This window comes from Triticum urartu, chromosome 2 (genome assembly GCF_003073215.2).
Source record: "Triticum urartu cultivar G1812 chromosome 2, Tu2.1, whole genome shotgun sequence".
Classification (NCBI taxonomy): Eukaryota; Viridiplantae; Streptophyta; class Magnoliopsida; order Poales; family Poaceae; genus Triticum; species Triticum urartu.
Window position 1 is genome coordinate 305,173,186 of NC_053023.1, and position 9,746 is coordinate 305,182,931.

Consider the following 9,746-nt stretch of genomic DNA (forward strand, 5'->3'; position numbering starts at 1 on the left):
AGGTAACGTTAACACTAAAAATTACTTGCTGGAGCAACCCCAATGCGCCGACCCAAAAGGATGTGGATTTTGTTCGTTTGGATCAGCCGGATAGATGGGATTCTCTGCTCACTCTTTTGGGTCGGCTGCGTCACCCAACGGTGACCGGCGCATTTTTCCGCGTCCACTTAATTTCTTAACAAATACATCCGAATTTTACATAATTAAATAGTAAACGGTGGTCAACCGCCGGCCAAAGTCCACTTAAACATTAATAAAATATAAAAAATATAAAAACACACCTCCCAGTCACCCAGCAGGCTGCCCTAGCCATCGTTGCATCGTTGGTGATGTCGAGGAAGGCTAGAGGCGGCCCAACCCATGGGAATGCGGTCTCCCATGCCGCTCGCATCGATTCCTCCGGTGTCTGCTCCACCGACGACATTGTTGCGCGACGCGCGTGCTCCTCCCTCTCTTTCTCTCGGTTCTCTTCCTCCTTCTCCCATGCCTAACAGGCACGACCCTCTTCCTCCTCGCGTTTGCCCTGCATCTGGATCTCGGCATGCACCTCCGCCTGGTGGCATTGTCGGCAGTGCTCCAGGCAGGCCACCTCTTGCTCCAGTGACGCTCCCAGCACTATGGCCGACGCGCTCACCCACTCGTGGAGGATGCCGGTCTACACGTACATCTCCAGCTCGGGCTCCCTGAGTGGAATGCGCATGGGCGTGTGCTCGGGCTCAGCTTTGGGCTCACACAATAGTGGCGGTGGGGGTAGACGCAGTCCCCTAGAGCCGACAACACGAGGGCCTCCTCCAAGCCATCCCAGCATGCGTCCTCCTTGCGCTGGCTCTCCTCCAGGGTGCTCTGCCTCCAATGCAGTCTAGCAAGCTGCCTCCTCCTCCTCCGGTGCCACCTTCGAGGGCGGTGGCACGAACCAACGGTCAAGCTGAATGCCACCGTGGTGGGTCATGTCATTCTTGGTGGCAAACTAGACCTGCCAGTTGGGGGAGTCTGCTGCATACACTGGGTCGCACCACTGCCCCGACTATAAGAGGGCATGCCGCTTGCGCACCTTCTCCGCATGCACCGGTGCTGACAGCAGCACCCCCGACAACATGGTGCGGTGGGGGACAAGGTGCCACCCATGGGGGAGGTTGACATTCGGCCACGTAGCGAATGGTGGTAGTACTAGTGGTACCGTGCGCGGTGCACGGGGATGTAGAGCCGGTCCTGTGGGCGGCGACCCCTAGCCACATGTGGCACCAGCGTGTACGCGTCCTTTAGCAGCAGAGCCAAAGGCAGGGGAGGCGCGCGGGACGAGCTGGCGTGGAGTTTGGCCTTGCGGTTGTTGAAGAAACCCATGGCGAGCTTGCTAGGATTTGTTGTAGCCGGAGAGGGAGCGAGGGGAGCTAGATGTCGACGGGAGAAGTGGATGAGGCCGTCCCCCATAATTGCATTAAAAAGGACAAGCATGTCAGAGGCTTCCAGATGCTGCCATACGGGCCCGGGTTAAGTGGACTCGTTGACTATGACCATGGGGTAGATGTGCGGCCGACGCGTGAGCCTGAGGCGAACACCGAGCAAACACATGGTGCATCCCTCTCGTGTCCACGGCAATGCAAATCAGGCGCAATTATGGGCCGCAAATCCATCTAGGCGGACAGTGGGTAGACAACTTATGGGTTTGGGTCGTCGCGTTTCGCATGGTGTTCTCATCCGTTTGGATGTAAACATACATGCGCAGACAGTTCGGGTCGGCACGTTGGAGTTGCTCTAAGAGCATCTACAACCGATATTACCAAATCCGGCACCCAATATGCCCGTGGATGCACTAGGGCGCGTCCGTGAATAGTGACCGGCTAGTTCGCAAATTCTCGCCTCCACAACTGTGTACCTCATATATGGAACGCTATATCTATAGTGCATGCAACATGATGATGAACTACTCTACGTGATGAAACAATGGACATAGATATTTGATGGGGGAACGAAGCATGAAAACTATAAATTTTCCTACGAACAACCAATATCTATCAAGGAGAAGCATAACAAAGAGATTGGAGAGTGTGTCTATGCACCCTCGTAGACCATTAAGCGAAAGCATATATCACACGATTGATGTATTCGTACTCGTCACGGTCCAATCGCGATCCAAACCAATGAAATACCGAACAGACATCACCTCCGTGTTCAGCTAAGTATGGCTCGATGACGTCTCCTCCTCCTTGATCCAACAAGCGAGGGAGGAGAAGTAGATGTATTACTGCGAGCACGACAGCGTGACAGTGATGGTGGTGGAGTGATTCCGGCAGTGCTACACCGAGCGCTACCGAAATAACGAAGACGAAGGAGTTACGAAGTAACGGGAGAGAGGGCGGGCAAGGGCTTGTGTGTCCTCTTCGAGGCACCCCGTCCCCTATATATATAGGTGGAGGTGCGTGGTGGCTAGCCGTCCAAGCCCTAAGGGTGCACCAAGGGGGAGGATTTGGACTCCTAGTCCAACTCCCTCCTTTTCCATACACACATGGACTTTCCACCTCTCCCAAGCCACATGGGCCTTGAGGGAGTTGTGCTCCTGGGCCAATAACACCGGAGCCTCCCCTCAGCCCATGCTAGCCCTTGGGACATGGTGGAACCCTTGGTGGACTTCTGGACTCCTTCGGGAGTTTCCGGAACCTTCTAGAAGCTTCCCTGTATAATACCGAAAAACTAAAACCTTTTCCGAAACCATGAAAGCAACTTTCCATATATAAATCTTTGCCTCCAAACATTCCGGAGCTCCTCGTGATGTCTAGGCTATCATCTGAGACTCCGAACAACATTCGGTAACCAACATGCATATCACAATATTACTCTAGCGTCACCGAACGTTAAGCGTATGGACCCTATGGGTTCGAGAATCATGTAGACATGATCGAGAGACCTCTCCGGTCAATAAACAATAGCGGAACCTGGATGCTCATATTGGTTCCTACATATTCCATGAAGATCTTTTATCAGTTGAACCACCGTTGACGCTCAAAAGTGGCACAATCATAAAAGTTGCTTTAAGCTATGTCAATATTAATTCAAACTTATGATTGGAAGTGACCATGGGATGACTTTCTTCGAGAATATCAAGATGGATCTGAAAGTGGTCTAAAACAGAGCTGGGATGCAAAAGTTATGGCAAGTTCAGAGATGCTCATCAAGATGACACCAGATTAAAGAATGGCTTGAAAACCTATTAAGGAGTCGTCAAATGGAAAAAGTTTAAACATGAAAGTTGTGCGCCTCGTCGAAACGGTTGATTTTTATATGAAAAATGTCTCAATCGGAGGTCGTATGCAAAAGTTAGATCCGAAAATGCGCGGTTGCATCAGGATGGCCAGACACTCCGGGAATAATCATCCGTGTTTTGGATTTCTCCGAGGATGGTGGGACACTCCGGGGATGTTAGGCCGAGTTTTGGATTTTTCTGCTGCAATTTGCAAACCCAACCATTTTGGAAAGTTGGATTCTGAGTTAGACCCAAACTATGGTTTTGAACGTGAATTCCAACCTTTCCTTGCCCGGAAGTCCATCCGCCTCTTATATACCTAAGGGGTTGTGACGCCCCCGACTCAATCATACACTAATCATACACGCAAATGTGTATGATCAAGATCAGGGACTCATGGTAAGATATCACAACACAACTCTAGACACAAATTAAAATAATACAAGCTTTATATTACAAGCCAGTGGCCACAAGGGCTCGAATACACAAGAGTCAGCGGAAGGAACAATATCTGAGTACAGACATGAGTTAAACAAGTCTGCCTTAAGAATGCTAGCATAAAAGCAACAACGATCGAAAAGGCAAGGCCTCCTACCTGGGAGCTTCCTAACTACTCCAGGTCGTCAGCGGCTGTCACGTAGTAGTAGGCACCCTCGGGAGAGTAGTAGTCATCAGTGGTGTCGGCTGGCTCCTGGGATCCATCATCTGGTCGCAACAATCGGGTATGGGGGAAAAGAGGTAGCAAAGCAACAGTGAGTACTCATCCAAAGTACTCGCAAGACTTACATCAGATCAAAACTAAGTATGCATCTGTATCAGAGGAATGGGTTGTATCTGTGGACTAAACTGCAGAATGCCAAAAGAGAAGGGGAAAGCCTAGCCTATCGAAGACTAGAATCTTCAAGCAGCTCTAAGCATCTTGCAGCATTAGAAGTGATAAGAGTGGCATATTATAATATTAGTTAGTATGTTGTAACATTTCCCAGAGATCACTTTCTCGACTCCCTGCGAGGAAACAGTCCCGGAGCCATCATATCCATTACATGCCTCAGCATCCAGTTCTAGTTGTATCGATCAGGATACAACTCCAAGCTTCCGTTACCGTGGAGACAGCTATTGGAATAGATATAATACTTCCCTGCAGGGGTGCACCAACTTACCCAACACGCTCCATCAACTCCGGCCGGACACACCATTAGGTCATGACCGGCCTCGGTCGATCAACACACCGCATTCCTACCTAGGCTCAACAAAGAGGCCAGCACGCCGGTCTACATCCTAAATGCGAAGGGGTGATGGTCCATCGCCCTTTGCAATCCTACACGCTACGTATGCAGCCGGTGAGCAGACCTAGCCTCCCTTATACAAGGCGAGGCATTCTAGTCCAACCCGGCGCGCGCTGCTCCATCGCTGACGTTTGTTGAGCTTTCGACTGATACATACGACGTAGAGTGCCCATACTTATTCCATGTGGTGGTTAGTGCGAAAAAAGACCAGAGGCCTACTCGGGTCAAATATCCAAACCATTAGTGTCTTGATAGTGCGGTAACAATCAATGATCCACGATATGTGGTCCTGTCGCCCCGTCTCATGGACTTGCGGCAAGGGCTAAGAATGCCCGGCCGCGCGGCGTGGAAAACTTGCGGGTATCCTCCAGATCAACCCAACTTCACATCACTCATGGGTACCCCTCGGGGCCGACCCGATGTCATCATGGCTCTATGGTAAGTCAAAGTAACTGTGTGTCTAAAACAGCAAGGGGGAAACCTGAGGAATCACCCTCGATGGATTCCCACTCGATGTAACCATCAAGATGGACTTGGAGGAATCACCCTCGTTGGTCCATACTTGAGGGGTTGCACGACAGAGTCATTATCGGGAGTGGTCAAGGAGGAATCACCCTCGATGACCATGACCGAATAGCTACACTATAGGGTTAACATCAGAAGTGATGATGAGGTATCACCCTCGACACTCGATAGTAACTCTGCAGAGTCATACAACTAAGGGGGGGTGATGTGCGGTGTCGGGGCCTGGACATCGATCACGTTGATCGAGTAATCGAACATAAAGTGGGGCAACTGGGACAAGGTGGGGGTCACTCATGGATCTCTAACCAACCTATACTAAGCAGTTTAGAATAAGTAGGTAAGGTATAAAAGCAGGTAACAAAAACAGGCTATGCATCAGAATAGGATCATACAAAAAGCAGTAGCAGTTCTAATGCAAGCATGAGAGGGAAATAAATGGGCGATATCGGAATGCTCAAGGGGGGTTTGCTTACCTGGAAGCTTTGCTGCAAAAGAAGGGTCGTCGGCGTGGTAGTCGATCACAGGGGCAGCATCGGTCTTGGGGTCTACCAGAGAGAAGATGGGGAAGAAATAGTAAATACAGAGCAAACAGATGCATCACTAAGCATGACATGACGACAGGCAGAGCTAGGGTTGACCTAACGTTGTGCTACACGCTGTAGACGGAGGGGGAAAACATCCAAGCATGATTTCCCAATGTTAGACGGATTCCGGACAGAAGAAAGAGAGGGGATGGTTCCATGTTCAGCATGCTAGGATCATGTGACAGATGAACGGACAGCGTATTCGGATTCACTGGATTTTTCTAATCAACTTTCATGTAGAAAATATTTTCATCCGAGATACGATTTATTTTCTACGATTTTCTAAAGATTTAAACATTTTCTGGAATTATTTAAATTAACAAAAATTCATTATGACATCAGCATTGCGTGGGGATGACGTCAGCAGTCAACAGACTCGCTGACCAGGGTCAAACCAGACCTGTGGGTCCAGTGGGACCCACATGTCAGGCTCTGTTAGTCTAATACTAATTTAAACTAAATTAACAATCTAATTAGAGGGGTGGGCCCCTGGTGTCAGTGACTAACTAATGATTAAAACTAATTAACAGATTAATTGATAGATTTATTTATTTATAAAACATTTTAAACAAGTGGGGCCCACACGTCAATCTCACTGGGTAGCCCACTCAGTAGTTGACTGGGTCAACCCAGTCAAATGGGGCACCCGGGCCCACTGGTCAGCGACCTAGGGGCGGGGCCCACTGTGCCACGTCGGCGTCGGCGTCGGAGAGAGCTCCGGCGACCAAATCCGTGATGGAGCATCACCGGACTTCGCTGGAAAAACGCTACGGGGCACGGGGCGAGGTGCGGCTAGGCGCATTCGATCGGGCGTTCGACGCCGCATCCATCTACGGTGGCGAGAGGCGGGGCTGTTTCCAGAGATCGGGTATCGATGGAAAGGAGCTAGAGGGCACGGGGAGGATCGATCGCGAGCTTGTTGCGCTCCTAGGAGCACCAGGAGCACAACGGAGGCCTCAGGCAAGCGCGACAAGAACCATGGCCACGACGACGAGGTGATTTACGGCGACGAGCTCTCGGCAATGGAGACGAGGTAGCTACGGTGCGCGAGGGGTCAACGAAGAGGAGCAAGGGACGACAAAGCTCACCGTGTGGCTCACACGTAGGCCCGTGACGGTTTAGGAGCTACAGAGGTGGCGTCGGAGACCAAGGAGGCGGTGACGACCGAAGATGGGGAACGGCGGATTCCTGGTGCTTCAGTGCCTCTAGGCTCCAGCTGCGGCCACCAGACATCGAGGAGGACGATGACGAAGACGACAAACGCGTCGACGAAGCGATGCGGTGGCTGTGGCCGCGGAGACGACCGAGGCACGGTGGTGACCTCGTCGGCCTCCTCTCCAAAACAAAGGAGAGGGAGAGAGAGAGGACGAGGGGGGGTGGCAGGTGAGTGGGGGGGTGGGGGGGGGGATCGAGCGGGTGTGGCCTACCATATCCCCTCGTCGGAGCCGGCGAGGGGGTCTGGTGGAGACGCGCGCGCGCGGTCGCTCGTATAGTGGTGAGGGGAAGAAGACAAGGGGAGTAAGGTGGGCCGGCCCAGTGCAATGGGCTAAGGCCCAGGGGCAGGGGGGCTTTCTCTCTCTCCTCTGATTTTCCTTTTTCCTTTTTCTTTTTTGCAGCTTTTGCATTTTCTTTTAGCCACTAAAGACTTTTGTGAAATATGTAGCTGGTCCCAATAGTTAGATGCATTGATCCTTACTGCCACAAAAATGTTGGGAATGTTTTGAATCCCTTTGGATTTATTCAAAAAGAAAAGGGCATTTTAAAATACTGTTTTGGCTCTATTAAAAAGCATTAGGCCCATTTAGAGTTGATGATGATGTTGTGTTCCTTAACAGCAAAGAGTTTTGGATTATTTGCTAAAAGGTCAACATTTTTCCAACAAGTTTTGATCAACTTCATTTTGCACTTTGAAATTGAATACAATTCAGAGAAGGAATTTGAAATGAGATATTATCCCAACATGATTATCATTGCAAATCTCGGTAGCTTAGCATCATCATGATGGATTACTGTAGCACCATTACATAGGGGTGTTACAATTCTCCTCCTCTAAAAGAAATTCTCGTCCCGATAATTAAGAGGTAGAAGGGAAAAGATCAGGATATTCAACACGAAGGTTATCCTCATGTTCCCAAGCGGCTTCATCTTTAGTATGATTTGAACATTGCACCTTGAGGAACTTGGTAACCTTCTGGCGGGTTAGACATTCAGCTTCTTCAAGAATGCGGCTCGGATGCTCTTTATAAGTGAGATCATCTTGCACTTCAATCAGTTTTGGATCCACTTCACATTTCTGATCCTTGAAGCATTGATGAAGTTGTGACACATGGAAGACGTCATGGACGTGAGAGAACTGAGGTGGCAACTCCAATTGATAAGCCACCGGTCCACGACGGGCAAGAATGCATAAGGGACCAATGTAGCGCGGAGCTAGCTTGCCCTTGATTCCGAACCGATGTGTGCCTCTCAAAGGAGTGACACATAGATAAGCTTCTTCACTAGGTTGATAAGTTGAACCCCAGTGTTTACGACCATAATTGCTCTTTTGGCAGGACTGGGTCGCCTTGAGATTATCCCGGACAATGCGAACCTGCTCTTTAGCTTGTTGAATAATGTCTGGACCAATGAGCACCCATTCCCCAGTTTCTGACCAATTCAGAGGGGTTCGATACTTACGTCCATAGAGCACTTCAAAGGGTGCCATCTTCAAGCTCGCTTGATAACTGTTGTTATAAGAGAACTCCTCTTAAGGGAGAGATTCTTCCCACTTCTTGCCGAAATAAATAACACAAGCCCAAAGCATGTCTTCAAGAATTTGATTGACTCGCTTGACTTGGCCTTGGGATTGGGGATGATAAGCAGTGCTACAGGTAATATGAGTTCCCATTGCCGCTTGGAAACTATCCCAGAACTTTGAAGTGAATATACTACCGCGGTCTGAACTGATCTCCTTCGGAATCCCGTGGAGTGACACAATTCGGGAGATATACAAGTTTGCTAACTGACTAGTAGTGATTGTCTCCTTGACTGGAAGAAATTGAGCAACCCTCCAGAATTGGTCGATGACGACAAAGATAACATCGTTACCTTTCTGAGACTTGGGAAGGCCAATGACAAAGTCCATCTAAATCTTATCCCATTTCCATTCAGGGATAGGGAGAGGTTGCGGAAGTCCAGCCAGTTTCTGATGTTCTGCTTTGACGCGTCGGCAAATGTCACATTCTTCAATATATCGAGCAATGTCTTGCTTCATTTTAGACCACTAGTACTTCTGGCGGATGTCTAGATACATCTTAGTACTTCCCGGATGAATAGAGAGAGGGGTGTCATGTGCTTCTTTCATCTCCTTCTTTGTCATAAGCTCAAACCGGGGTACTACAATACGATCTCTGAAGTATAAGGTTCCATCTTCACCAAGTGAGAAATCTCTGAATTTCTCTAAGGCAAGATCCCTTTTCATCAAATCAACTAGCCTTCAGCAGGGTTGGTTCCAGGACAAGGTTATTCAGAGAACCCTGTGGAACTAGTTGAAGGTTCAGCTTGCATAGCTCTTCATAAAGGCGGGGTTGAGATTTGAAGACCATGTGATTATTGCAATAAGACTTGGGGCTCAGGGCACCGACCATTACATTAGCTTTGCCAGGGGTGTAGGATATACCGCAGTTGTAGTTAGCAATAGCTTCCATCCATCGCCGCTGACGGAGGTTCAGATCTGGCTGAGTAAATAGGTACTTCAGACTCCGATGATCGGTGAAGATCTCGCAACGATTACCGAGAAGGTACTGTCGCCATAGCTTTAGTGCATAGATAACCACAGCAAGCTCGAGGTCATGAACTGGGTAGTTCTCTTTGTGAGGATGCACTTGACGGGAGGCATAAGCAATCACCTTGCGCTCTTGCATTAGGACACATACTAATCCTTGACGTGAAGCGTCGCAATAGATGACGAAGTCCTTGCGAGAATTAGGGGGAGCAAGCACTGGGGCAGATGTCAGCTTGTCCTTGAGTGCCTAGAAACTTTCCTGACACTTATCAATCCAATCAAACTTAACACCTTTGTGTAGCAGATTGGTTAGTGGCTTGGCGATCTTGGAGATGTTCCCAATGAAACGG